Below are 14,989 nucleotides of genomic sequence, written 5' to 3'. Positions count from 1 at the left end.
GCTTTCTGAAATTCACTTCAGTCAAGTTAACTTGTCTCAGAAACTTTTAACGTGTGACCTCAGCAGATGGTGTGTGTGTGTGTGTGCGCGTGCGTGTGTGTGTGAAACATAGAAATACAGTCAGTTCAATGCCTGTGGCTCCCAAGAGGATGGAGGTGAATCTCTGAGAGTCTGAAAGAGTGGGGGGGGGGTGGGCTTTTAGCCTAACCCTCCATTCAGGGGTGACCTGAGGTTGAATGGTTGGGTGGCCAGGAATGCCAGATGGCTCATGCCTGAGCCTACTGCTCATTTTGCCATCACAGGACTCTCTTTGTGGGACTGCAGTGGTCAAGCTTCCTGGCCCCAAGTGATGGGTTCATGGGTTCCCTTCACTTAGAGACTGCATGTCCAATCCTAGCTCCCAAGTGGACACAGCAGGAGAACTGGGGTCTGGGGATGTCCCTCAGCCACCCCTTCTGGTTAACCCAGGTCTATCATTAACCCCATTGCTGGGGTTTGGCTTGATGCTTACTTCTTGGGGAGCCCAGACAGGTCATCTTAATGCCAATGCTGTGAATTCTTCATCTGAGCCTCACGGGATCTTCAGGCAGGAGGATCTGGCTTTCCTCTTTCATGTCATAAGATGCTCACGCCCCACTGAGGAAGCTGGCACCTCCCTGTGCTCTCCAGATAAATCTTGGCCTCTCTGTCAAAGCCTGTCACTGCTCTAAGGAGCCACTGGAGCTGCGATTCAGTCCCCTGCACTTTTGATAAAGGTTCTTGCCAGTGGATAGCTGAAAGGTCCCTTGATTCTTATACATCCATCTTTTCTGTGCTTTAGGGCTCAGTGAGGGGTGGAGCCATGCCAGGCTAGGTCCATGTCTTGTGCTGTGTGGGTAGCTGCTTCTTACTGGGGGTCTGCTAGGATCCTGGCAGAGCTGCCTTGGCCTGGGTCCCTCCCCTCTTCCCAGGCACATGAATTTGGTGGGGAAGGCTGCTGGGAAGAGGAGACACAGACATCAGGGAGCTGTGGGGTATTGAAGGTCAGAAGTCATGCCTGGCCTTGGAACCTCTAAGGGGATACTGTTCCTGGCTGGATCTCTGGGTGGAGGAAAATTCTGCTTGATAGCCCTTCCCTGAGGTTGCCTTGAGGTTTTGTCCCAGGCGGTGGCCTAGATCTTCTGACAAGGGCTTTGTATCAGGCCAGGCTTCCCAGCTCCCTGCCCAGAATCAGGATCTTAAGAACCAGTGTCCCTGGAGGGTCTTGAAATGTCTCCTGAGGCTCACATCTCCTATCACTGTCCCCACAGGTGCTGAGACAACCTCGCTATGGCAGGCATTCCAAAAGACCATGGAAGAATCCATCCATTAGGTGATGTGTGGATGGGGTCAGGAGACCGGGGATGCTTATGCCTGTCTCTTTTGGACACCCCAGACTTCTCTGCTCCTTCTTGCATATGGATCTTACCATCCAATGCTGTCCATCTCCCACTGGACCGAGAGGATGAGGACCATTTCTTATTCACTGCTCCAACTCCAGATCTGGTCTGGGACCAAGCACAATGTGGCTGTCAAAGACAGTAGATGGACCTTGACACATGTGTACTTATGGGGATGAGGGTTTACCCTCTTAGACCACTTACAGCCCTTGTCCTCCTCACCAGAGCCCACAGTTTTACTGGAAATAAAGCCTCAGCGGCTGGGTCATGTGAGAGCTGCTGGTTTTGATGTGTAAACCCTGAGCCATGCTTCCGGAAGGGCTAGAGTAGATGATCTCTCTCCTAGCATCTGGCAAAGCAACCTTAATCATATTTCATCACATTTCTTTTCTATTTAAATAGCAATGGATAAACCTCGGGTTGCAGAAGTCTCTGACTTGAGACAGCAGGTGTGGACCCTTCAGGGTCAGGTCCTGGTGGCAGTTCCACGGAGCAACAATGTGGTTCCAGGTAGGTGAGAGGTCATCGTGTGGTTGATCCTTGGAGGCAGCCCCTTGGCATCAGAGCAGCTGGGATGCTGGTACCCTGACTTTGGTTAAAATTGTGGCTTTATAACAGGGCCCAGTTGGAGGGGGAAGAATTCCACACCTGCTTGGGAAGGGGTGTCTGGGACCAGGGCAAAGAGAGCAGAGAGAGTGGAGCGGCATTCTGAGGAGCAGGAGAGCTGCTTTCAGTGACCTGAAGGCCTGTCCTAGGGAAGAGGAGTAGCTTGTTCTTCTGGTGTCCTAAGAGGACTAGTTGGTTGGATAGCACAGGAAGGCGGATTCACAGTAGGCAACACTTGCCAATGAACAGAGCTCTCCAAGGATCAGAGGGGCTGCCTGGGGTCGGAGCGTCTCACCTCCAGGTGTTCAAGCAGAGGTGTGAAATCTCTAGGGTGAGGTCTGCCTCCTGTTTAACTCTTTGTGTTTGCTGCATTTCCTAGCGCAGTGATTGCTGCTTCATGTTAGTAAATGAATGAATGAGTGAATGGATATGGGGCTGGCCATTTTGTGGGTCTGGGGTGGTAGGGATCATACTCTTAAGGTCTCTTCCAGCCTTGCCTGGAAGATCCTGGTCTTTTCTGACTTCAAAAGGGCACTGACACCATATCCCCTACTATCTAACAGTCACTGTCACTGTTATCGCATGCAAGCATCAAGACTCTTTTAAGAAAGGCAAGGGGAATCCCGTTTATTTGGGAATCCAGAATCCAGAAATGTGTCTGTATTGTGAGGTCATCGGAGGACAGCACAAATTGCAGCTGAAGGTGAGTGACATGAAAAATGATGCAGAAAAATCCCAGTTTCTTTTCTAAGAAGTTGATTTGTTAGGAAGTCTAATATTATAATTAAAAAAGAAATATCCTTCTGTTCTTAAGCACACTTATCGCTCACTCCTTTAGAGTAATGTGCATGCAATAGACTTCAACTTGACTTATTTTGCCCCTCACTTGTTCAGGACTCATCTGTCTTGTGTATTGAGACATTCTCAGCCATTGTTTCTTCAGTTCTGCCTCCTCTCTCCTTTTGAAATTCTCACACATCAGTTACTGGAACTTTGAGATATCACTTCGATATCTCACCTAATTCTTCGTACTTTCTGTCCTTTTTTTGTTCCATGTTGCGTTCTGGGAGAAGTTGTTAGTTCAGTATTCCAGGTCATGATTACCTTTTAATTCTCACCCTGTCTGCTGAATTATCCTTCACCTGTAGTTTCTGAAAATTCAATCTTTACTATGTTAATTCTCAAGCTCTCTAGTTGGTTTTGTGTTTTTCTTCTTTATAACTGCCTGTTGGTAAAAACTTGTTTCTGAAACTTCAGTTTGCTGCAATTCAACTTAATTCAACCCAATATACTCCATGTCAGCAAATGTGTGTGTTCTTACTGGCCTCCAGCACTGTTGAGGGCACTTGCAGTGACTCAATGCATAGGATGTGAAAGAGCCCTGCCCTCCTGGGCCTTGCATTCTAGAGGGAGAAGAGAAATGGTCCACAGGAAGTATCATCATGGATGAATCTGTGACATGTGAAAGGGTGTTGTGTTCCCTGGGAAAGAACGATTAGAGTTGGGTAAAGAGGCTGGCAGTGCCAGGAACAGCTGGAGTCTGGCAGCGGGGTAAAACAGGCATTATTGCAGAGGTGAGATTTTAGCAGACAGGAGAGGAGGCAAAGGAGGGAGCCAGCAGAGTGTCCAGTGAGGGCAAGTTCAAGGACCAGGAGTGAGCTGGGGAGGAGGCGGAGTTCAGAGAAAGGCAGATGGTGAAAGACCTTGGCCACCTTCAGAAGGACTTTAACCCTTCAACCAATAATTCAGTCAATTCAAATTGTTAGAATGTTTTGAATAGAAGAGTGACATGAATGGACAGATCTTTTAAAAGATATTTATGTATGCATGTATGTATGTAGTTACTTAGTTAGTTACTTAGTTGGTTAGTTATTGGCTGTGTCGGGGTTTATTTGCAGCAGGTGGGATTGTCCATTGCAGTGTGCAGGCTCTCCATTTGCAATGCACCAGCTTCTCTCTAGTTGTGGCTGGTGGCTTCCACAGTGCCCGGGTTTAGTAGCTGCTGCATGTGGGCTCTGTAGTTGTTGTGTGCAGGCTCAGTAGTTGTGGTGATTGGTCTTAGATGCCCCGTGGCACGTGGGATCTTAGTTCCCCAACCAGGAATCCAACCGACATCCCCTGCATTTCATTGCAAGATGGATTCTTAACCACTGGACCACCAGGGATTATTTTGGCTGTTACTTGAGAGCCAAGTGTGAAGGACAAGGGGGAAAGTCCCATCAGAGGCTTTGAGGTGAACCAGTGTGGTCTGACGGATATGGAGATAGCATGCAAGTAGGAAGAAAAAAGTCAGATTCTGGAAATATTTTGAAGTGAGTCAATGGGCTTTGCTGACAGAGTGAATGTGGAGTGTGATTAAGAAGATGAGGACTGCACAGTACATTTTCAGCTCTGTAGGCAAGAGCTGCATGATGTCGACCCTGCAGTCTTTGTTAAAGACTTTGAATTTTGTCATAATTCCAAGAAAATCACTCAAGACATTTAAGCTGGAAGGTAACATGATCTTATTTATTCAATTATTTCAGTTCACAGTTCACTCAATTGCTTTGTGGAGAATGGGTGGTAGGGATGGAGCAGGTGTGGGGGAGGGAGTGAGAAGTGGCTCAATTCAGGAAAGATTTTGGAAATAGGGTTCATAGGCCTTGCTGCTGGGTTGGATGTTGAAGAATCAAAGAAAGCAGTATCAAGGATGACACCTAGGTTTTTGGCTGCCCAAAGAATTGGATAGACTATCTGGACGCTATTGACTGAATAAAGGAATCTTTTGGGAGAAGGCCTGCTACTCAGGATGGAATGTGGCTGAATTATGGACCATTCCTGTGTCTCCTTGGAGATCGTGGACATAATGTAATTTACTTAGAAATACTTATCTTATGTAATATAATGATTTGTGAGTATATGAATATACACATCTACAAATATACTTCTATGTACAATATAGAAAACCTTTTCTGAGTGTTCTATACACTTTGTTTCACTTGAGTGCCAGTCCTTTGATTTTTTTAGACCCTGTTGTACCTTTTTCATGGCTTTGCCCTCTCTCATGTGTTTGACAATTAATTGGAAACCCTTGTACTCTCCACCCTGGTGGTCCTTTGTCAGAGCATTTGTTCTTGCCGGAGCGGGGCTCTCAGGGATGCAGCTTTGGTGAGGGAGGACTTTGCCTTCCTGATGCAAATTTCATCTCCTTACTTTTCCTGAGGGAGGGGTGATGGGTCCTCCGCAGCCTCTAGGGTGAGGAGTTCCAATTTGTCATTCAAGGGTGGCTACTCGTTCTTGAACCTGTGCCTGTGTCACTCCATGCCATCTCTGGACTTGAGGATGGGGGCCAGAAAGGTGAGATTTCATGTGTGCGCTCTCTGCTGTTCCTTTGGAATGTGTTTTTCTAGGCTGCTCTAATAGATGCAGAGGGTTGGTTGCTCCAACTTGGAACATTTATTGCTTTTGTATAAGTAACCTGAACCTACTCAAGCAGGCTGTGCTGCTCCTTCTGGCATTTTCTGTCCTGTTTCAGGACCAGAACATAATGGATCTGTACAATGAAGCTGAGCCGGTGAAGCCCTTCCTTTTCTACCACAGCCAGACAGGCAGTACCTCCAGCTTTGAGTCTGTGGCCTTTCCCGGCTACTTCATCACCTCCTCCGAGAGAGGCCAGCCCCTCGTTCTCACTTCGGAGCTGGGGACAACGTACAATACTGCCTTCCATATAGATTTCAAGGATTTAACTCAGCCTAGAGGTGGCAGCTTCATTTTATAATTTCGAGTTCTCAGCGTGCTTTCATCTGTATTATCTGAATGTCATTGTACATCGATGCTGTTCTCATCTTATTTTACGAATTGGAGAAGAAGCAATAACTTTGTGGCAACCAAGGCATAGAATGTGGACTCAAAAGCAGAATGTGGGCTCTCCTTTCAGCTGAAATTGTCCATACCTCCAGCCATCTGTGCAATGACATTGGGACCCAAGGAACAGTTGGAGCCTCTCCCAGGTTTGGTTATGAAGAAGCCTCAGGGCCCATGAATCTTACCCAAGATCCTGGGACTAGCACAGAGCTGATCTTTGTTTTTGTTTTGCTTTGTTTCCTTTACTAATGGGATTCTATTTCCCATAATCTCTATACATTGCTAGTATACTGCAAGGAGTGTAATAAATCCCTTTAAAGGTTAGGAACTTGTAAAGTAAAACAATTCTTAATTAAATAACTTTGTCTAATTCTAATCTGTTACTATAAGAGCAAATCCACCTGACAATGCCAGGGACATGAGTTCAATTCCTGGTCCGGGAAGATCCAACATGCCACAGAGCACCTTAAGCCCTTGTGCCACAACTACTGAGCCTGCACCCTAGAACCTGTGATCCACAACTACTGAAACCTGTGTGCCTAGAGCCCGTTCTCCACAACAAGAGAAGACACTGCAACGAGAAGCCCTTGTACCGTTACAAAGATCCACCACAGCCAAAAACAAATAGATAAATAAACAAACAAAAAAACCAAATATAAACTGCATGTATTTATACACTAAGAAAGCTGAAACAGATATAAAATGAAGTAGGAAACAAGTAGCAAACTGAAATTAGCAGGAGAAATTCAGTGAGGACACCACAGTGGGTGAGCCTGTCCCTGGAGTTTAGCTGAGGGGAGGAGGGCCCTTATCAATGGTGATAGAGTGGTGGGAGGGAGAGTGCATGTAAAAGGGCACCCCGATTTGACTACTTTCTGTGTAGTCTCATAGCCTTGCTTTCTTTCTTTTCCTTTTAGACATTCTCCCTGCCTTTAAACATCTGTAGTAAATGTGCCTTTTTTCGGAACAGAGAGCCTAAGTTTCCCTCCAGCCGTGCTTCACATGATATATTCTGATGAGATGAAATAACTGACTGTGGGTATAATTGTGGAACGTTGTAGGTCAGATCTAGTTCTGTATCCCATAGATTTCTTATTTTGACTCTGATACTACAAAGGCAGAAAATTATGTTTGCTTAAATACAGTCAACGAAATAGCACCGATAACTTAAATGTTTTAAAAAAGCTTTTGGACAATGAGACCACATACTCTACTAGGCACATTAGTTAGCAGTCAGTAAGCATTGATTCATTGCAGTGTTTCTTGATTCATAAAAGTTTTCTTCTTCAGTGAAATATATTTTTAGCATGCAGTTTACAAAAGTCAACATTTAAGTGAGCACTAAGCTAATTAGTTCTGGAATATAACATAGAGGAATTAGTGATTGGATATGTAGTACTACACTCACTGCTAATACATGGTGACAGGTTGCCTCATCTGCCAATTTACATTGTTACATTATCGATTGCTGTGACTATTGGGATCTGATGACACATTACTTGTAACATGATTGTGGTTCTGAGTGCTATGGCATCTGCATCGTACCAGGCTGTGTAATGATTCAGGTTTCCCATCTCCTTTCTCTACTGTGAAATCTTTGTTCATGCAGGCACTATGACACCCTGGATAGTCACTTGGCACGTATAGGAACTCACGCACAGGTCTAATATGCATCCTGGTGCCATGTGGTTGGGCTCAGGGGTAAGGCGGTCATTCTAGTCATCCAGAAGAGATTCTGATAACTCATTTAGCATGTAATCCAAATGAAAACACAAAGACTTCCCTGGTGGTTCACTGGTTAAGACTCAGCAATTTCACTGCTGTGGGCCCGGGTTCGACCCCTGGTCGTGGAAGTAAGATCCCTCATGCCATGTGGGATGGCCAAAAAACAAACAAACAAGCAAACAAACAAGCCAACAGCAAACAAGTATGAAAACATAATTATCTCATAGCTTGTGGAACCCAGAGAGCAGACTTCTATGCAGCCCTCATTTACCCGTCACATTTGAGCAATATCACAAACCAGGGGCCCCCAGCCCCTGGGCCGTGGACCTGTACCAGTCTGTGGCCTGTTAGGAGCCAGGCACACGGCGGGAGGAGAGCGGCGGGCAAGCAAGGGAAGCTTCATCTGTCGCTCCTCATCCCTAACAGTACTGCCTGAACCATCACCCCCCCGACTCCCACCCCAGCCATGGAAAAATTGTCTTCCATGAAACCGGTCCCTGGTGCCAAAAAGGATGGGGACAGCTGCCATACACAACATGGCACAGGGTATGAAATCACGGAAGGCCCCTGTGAGTAGCAACCTCATTTTCTGAGGATTCCCTGGTGCACTCCTGATTGTCACATGTTTGCTGTATCAAATACTCTTACATTTGAGTCCCGTGAGCTCCAGGCCAATGTTCATTGAAGGAGTGAGTTCCTTTGGCTTTTTAGCAAGTAAATGCCCACAGAGGGCCTTGATGCAGTGGGAGAGGGCCTTTTGGATTCCAGTGGGGGAATTAAGAACCTTGCCACCAAAATCACAAGTACAGAGAACACAGTTGAGTGGGATGTTTTCCTGTCGAGCTGCTTTGGGGCTCACATCTGGCACCAGCATTGCTGAAAGGGCAAAGGCTGTTTCCTGAAGACACTGTCCCTTGACTCATGAACGGCTGGGCATGGGGACTAAGGATGCTGCCCCCAAACCCTGAGAGCGATGGTTGTAATGGATCATTCTTCATGTCAATGAAACATCAATTTTTACTTCTTAGACTTTAGAAAGTTATTTAAATGAAGATTTTTACCAAAAGAGTACATGTCTATGGTTAAAAGCAATATTCTCCTGCCTCAGTCTTATTTTTCAGCCAACTGCTTTCTATTTCATGAAGCAACTGCTTAGTCTTTCACAGCTCCTTTTCTGTTTTCCTCCATGTGTCTAGGTATATGCTTTACTTCTTTTTTTTAAAGTGCAAACTTTGTACACTATCTTTTCTATCAGACGTGTGTCATTGGCATCTCCATTGGCCAAAAGTCACATGCTCTTTATTTTCTACAAGTTAACAGTAAGTAGTGAGTCAAACAAAGTGGTATTTGTCGAGAGTAAGATGAAGCTTGGGTGGGCCTGGTAGATAATGCTCTAGCATGATATTGCAAAGCACGCAATAGAGGAAAGGGGACCTTCCTACACTGTTGGTGGGAATGTAAATAGGTGCAGCTGCTATGGAAAACAGAATGAAGCTTCCTTAGAAAACTAAAAATAAAGTTACCATATGATCTTGCAATCCTGCTCCTGGGTTTATATCCAGAACAAATGAAAATTCTAATTCGAAAAGAAACATGCACCCCGATATTCATAGCAGCATTGTTTACAACAGCCAAGACATGGAAGCATCATGGACGTCCATCAACAGATGAATGGATGAAGAAGATGTGGTCTATACACACAATGGAATCTTACTCAGCTATAAAAAAGAATGAAATAATGCCATTTGCAGCAACATGGATGGACGTAGAGATTAAAGACAAATATCATATGATATCCCTCTTATGTGGAATCTACAAAAATGTTATAAATGAGCTTATTTACTAAACATAGACTCATAAACATAGAAAACAAACTTACGGTTACCAATGGGGAAAGGGAGGAGTGGAATATTGGGAATTTGGGATTAACCAATACACGCTACTATATATAAAATAAATAACCCATAAGGACCTACTACATACACAGGGAAGTATCTTGTAATAACGTATAATGGAAAAGAATCTGAAAAAGACTATCTGTATATATAGATACAGGTATCTGCATCTATAAATATACAACTGGATCACTTTCCTGTATACCTGAAACATTCTGTAAATCAACTCTATTTCAATTAAAAAAAAAAAAAGCACACAATAATTTTTTTCACCTTTTCCCGCCTCCTCTCCTAGGAAATGGAGAGTTTTCTTTTTTGTTTTTTCAGGTCTTTATTGGGGTAATATTGCTTTACATTGTTGTGGCAGTTTCTGCTGTACACCAAAGTGAATCAGCTGTATTTATACATATACTCCCATAACCCTCCCTCTTGTGCCTCTCTCCCAACCCTCTAAATCTTCACCCTTCATCGAGTTTATCTCCCTGCTTTATGCAGCAGCTTCCCACTAGCTCTTTATTTTACATTTGGTAGTGTATATATGTCAATGCTGCTCTCTCACTTTTTTTCACCTTCCCCCGCCTCCTCTCCCAGGAATTGGATAGTTTTTCTTAATGATATCACCTCCTCTAGCCTTTTCATTTTATGGGTGAAGAAAGGGAGGTGCATGGTGTGGCTGTGACTTGCCGAAAGTGGCACTGACATTGAGTATTTGAACTGGAAATAATGATACTCTTGATCTTGGGTCCTTCAAGTTCTGTCTCCTGGACTTGGGATATTATGAAACACTGTGGGAGAAATCAGCAAGACAGCAAATATGAGACACCTCACACCCATCATTGGGGCTGTCCTCATCTAGCAGAGTGTCAGCAGATGACCCACCCCAGGTGGAGCCCTCCTGGCCACCTAAGCATCATCATGCAATGACATTAGTGCTGAGCTCTATCGTGCACCTGTTTCTCAACCTTGAAGCAATATGAGAATCACCTGGGGTGTAAACCAAAAGCTCAGATGTCTGGGCAAAATTTAGACCTAGTAAGTTAAGCCCATTCCCCTCAGAACTGCAGCTTGCTAGGTTTAGAACAGGGCCTAAGATGAAAGAGATGCATATGGCCAGGTATGGGGACAGAGCATGGAGTGCCCATGCTCTCTGAGGGTGCCACTCTCTCAAGATCTCCACAAGTTCACCCGCCCAGAATGTCTCCATACCCTATTCTCTTTTCTTTTCTTTTTCTTTTTCTTTTTCTTTTTTTGTGTATGTGTGTCTGTGTTTGGTTTTGGCTGTGTTGGGTCTTTGTCGTTGTTCTAGAACTTTTTCTAGTTGTGGTGAGTGGGGGCTACATGTCCTTGCAGTGTGTGAGCCTCTTGGTGGTGGCGTCTCTTATTGCAGAGCATGGGCTCTAGGCACACAGACTTCAGTAATTGCAGCACCGGGGCTCAGCAGTTGTGCTGCACAGGCTCAGTTGCTCCTTGGCATGTGGGATCTTCCTGGATTAGGGAACAAATCGGTGTCCGCTGCATTGGCAGGTGGATTCTTAGCCACTGTGCCACCAGGGAAGTCTCTCTTGAGGTTTTTATGCAGGTGTCATTACATGGGTATCATTGATTAGATCATTGGCCATTGGAAATTGATTCCACCTCCAGCCTCTCTCCCTTCCCTGGAGGTCCAGGGCGGGCGGCACTGAATGCTTTAAACCCTCTAATCAAATAGTTGATTTTCATGGAAAGCAGAAAAACTCAACTCCTTAACCTAACAAGAGACACCTTTATTGCTCTCAACACTTAGGACATTCCAAGGGGTTTTGGAGCTCTGAGCCAGGATTGGGGACAAAGACCAAACATATATTTCTTATTACAAATCCCAACACATGTTTCCATGTTGGCTGGTCTGTGTCCTAAAGAGGTAAAATAATATTCAGATGAGTGCTTGAGATATCAGGAGGCAGGGTTCCTAGTATGGGCTTCTCCATTAGCACTGGGATATGTCCCTCTTTCCTATGGGCTGGTAACCAAATCTCCCTTCCAAGCTACATGGGAAGAGGCATGTGCCATCTGCAGGGGTTGGGGGTGGAGTGGGAGTGGGCGGGGAGGACAGGAAAGGCCAGCTCTCAGCATTGCAGTGGTGAACCATGCCCTACCCATACCTTTGTGTAAGCCAGCTCATAGAGAGGTCACCATCGTTGGTGTGACCCCTTCCTAGGAGCTGGTGAGGCCTGGGAAAACACTTGCTGCATTTGGGAGCAAATTTTGTTTTGGGAAGTAGAAAGATCAGAGCTAAGAGGACTGGTGACAAATTTTATTTTTCTATGTGGAAAACTCAGGCTGTGTTCATGGTCTTTTAAAAGTGATGTTTTCCAGAAACAGACTAACAGACGTAGAGAACAGATTTCTGGTTGCCAAGGCAGAAGGGAAGTGGGGGAAAGATGGAATGGAAGTTTAGGATTAGCCAATGGAAACAATTACATACAGAATGGATAAACAACAAGGTGCTACTGTATAGCACAGGGAACACTATTCAAGATCCTGTGATAAAATACAATGGAAGAGATAGGATCAAGATGGCGGAGTAGGAGGATGTGCACTCACTCCCTCTTGTAAGAGCACAGGAATTACAACTAACTGTTGAACAATCATCACCAGAAAGACACTGGAACTCACCAAAAAAGACACCCCACATCCAGAGACAAGGCAGAAGCCGCAATGAAATGGTAGAAGGGGTGAAATTGTGTTAAAATCATATCCCATAAATGCTGCGTGAGTGACTCACAAACTGGGGAACAGTTATACTGCAGAAGTCCACCCACTAAAGTGACAGTCCTGAGCCCCACGTCAGGCTTCCCAATATGGAAGTCCAGCAACGGGAGCAGGAATCCCCAGAGAATCAGACTTTGAAAGCCAGAGGGATTTGACTGCAGGACCTCCACAGGGCTGGTGGAAAAAAAGACTCCACTCTTGGAGGGCAAAGAAAAAAGTGTGCTCAACAGGACTCAGGAGGAAGGGGCATTGACGCCATAGGAGACTTAACCAGACTACCTGCTGCTGTTGGAGGGTTACCTGCAGAGGTGGGGGCAGCTGTGGCTCACCGAGGAGACAGGGGCACTGGTGACAGGGGTTCTGGGAAGTGCTCATTGGCGTGAGCCTTCCCAGAGTCCACCATTAGCCCCACCAGAAGGCCTGTAAGATCCAGTGCTAGGTAGCCTCAGGTCAAACAAGCAACAAGGTGGGAACACAGCCCCACCCATTAGCAGACAGGCAGATTAAGGTTTTACTGAGCTTTACTCACCAAATAGGGTTAAAATCTTACTGAGCTCCACCTACCCAGCCCTACCCACCATCAGTCCCGCCCATCAGGAAGCATGCACAAGCCTCCTAGATGGCTTCCTCTACAGGATAGCAGACAGCAATATCAAGTATCAGCAGTATTTCTTACTGTGGAACTGAAAACCACAGCCACAGAAAGACAGAGAAAATGGAAAAGCAGAGGACTTTGTACCAGATGAAGGGACAGGATAAAACCCCAGGAAAACAACTAAATGAAGAGGAGATAGGCACCCTTACAGAAAAAGAACTTAGAATAATGATGGTGAAGATGATCTAGGACTTTGAAAAAGGACTGGATGCAAAGATTGAAAAGTTTACCAAAGACCTAGAAGAAATAAAGAGCAAACAAACAGAGATATGCAACACAATAACTGAAATGAAAAATACACTAGAAGGAACCAATAGCAGATTAACTGAGGCAGAAGGGCGAATAAGTGACCTGGAAGACAGAATGGTGATAATCACTGATGCAGAAAAGAATAAACAAAAAAGAATGAAAACAGCTGAGGACAGCCCAAGAGATCTCTGGGACAATGTTAAACACACCAATGTTCACATTATAGGGGTCCCAGAAGGAGAAGAGAGAGAGAAAGGACCCAAGAAAATATTGGAAGATATTATAGTTGAAAACTTCTATAATTTGGGAAAGGAAATAGTGACCCAAGTCCAGGAAGTGCAGAGAACCCCAGGCAGGATAAACCGGTGGAGAAACACACCAAGATGTATAGTAGTCAAATTGACAAAAATTAAAGACAGAGAAATGTTATTAAAAGCAACAAGGGAAAGACTACAAATAACATATAGGGGAACTCCCATAAGGTTAACAGCTGATTTCTCAGCAGGAACTCTGCAAGCCAGAAGGAAGTGGCATGATATATTTAAAGTGATGAAAGGGAAGAATCTACAACCAAGAATACTCTACCCAGCAAGGATCTCATTCAGATTTGACAGAGAAATCAAAAGCTTTCCAGACAAGCAACAGCTAAGAGAATTCAGCACCACCAAACCAGCCCTACAACAAATGCCAAAGGAACTTCTCTGAGCAGGAGACATAAGAGAAGAAAAGGACCTACAAAAACAAAAGCAAATCAATTAGGAAAATGGTAATAGGAACATACATATTGATAATTACCTTGAATGGAAATGGACTAAATGCACCAACCAAAAGACGCAGACTGGCTGAATGGATACAAAAACAAGACCCTTATATATGCTGTCTCCAAGAGACTCACTTCAGACCTAGGGACACATACAGACTGAAAGTGAGGGGATGGAAAAAGACATTCCATGGAAATGAAAATCAAAAGAAAGCTGGAGTAGCAATACTCATATCAGATAAAATAGAATTTAAAATAAAAAATGTTACAAGAGACAAGAAAGGACATTCCATAAAGATCAAGGGATCCATCCAAGAAGAGGAGATAACAATTATAACTATATATGTACCCACTATAGGAGCACCTCAATACATAAGACAAGCGCTAACAACTATGAAAGAGGAAAGCAAGGCAGAAATAGAGACACAGATGTAGAGAACAAACATATGGACATCAAGTGGGGAAAGCGGGGAGGATTGGGGGGGAATGAATTAGGAGATTGGAATACCAAATTGGACAATCTAAATATATGCTCTTTATTGTCTGTTAACTGTATCTCAATAAAAGTGCTTAAAAAAACACAATGGAAAAGAATATGAAAAATAATGTACACACACAGACAGACAGACAGACAGACACACACACACACACACACACGCACACACACACGAGAGTGAGTCAAAAATTATCTGCACTAAAACAGTGTGGCCAACAAAAGTTTTAGTATAACTGGAGTGGGGATAATTTTTGACTCGCCCTTGTATATACATATATATGTATCAATGAATCACTTTGATGTACAGCAGAAACTAACACAACTTGTAAATCATTTATACTTCAATAAAACAAATTTTAAAATGTTTTCAAATATGTTATCAGTCGTCTAACCCTTATCATTTGAATTTAAAATACTTCTCCTTTGTCAATAGAGCTCTTTCTGTTTTAAGCACACTGTGATTGTTAATTTTGCCAGTGGGCTGGAGGCTATAGGATGGGAAGTGGCCCTTCTTTTTCCTCATTGGGAGGATGTACCATCGCTCTGCCTGCAGGACCTCTCCTGGAGGTTGTCTACATTAATGTCCAAGTC

The 14,989-nt window shown here is 44.4% G+C and overlaps 1 pseudogene; it reads left to right on the top strand.

The window, feature by feature from the left end:
• Positions 1 to 1,032: 1,032 nt before the first annotated feature.
• On the top strand, positions 1,033 to 6,490 carry LOC130857464 (interleukin-36 gamma-like; annotated as a pseudogene).
• Positions 6,491 to 14,989: the final 8,499 nt, after the last annotated feature.

The sequence above is a fragment of the Hippopotamus amphibius genome, chromosome 7, assembly GCF_030028045.1.
Source record: "Hippopotamus amphibius kiboko isolate mHipAmp2 chromosome 7, mHipAmp2.hap2, whole genome shotgun sequence".
Classification (NCBI taxonomy): domain Eukaryota; kingdom Metazoa; phylum Chordata; class Mammalia; order Artiodactyla; family Hippopotamidae; genus Hippopotamus; species Hippopotamus amphibius.
The sequence above is the reverse complement of the archived record's forward strand: the minus strand, read 5'-3'. Positions and strand labels throughout refer to the sequence as shown.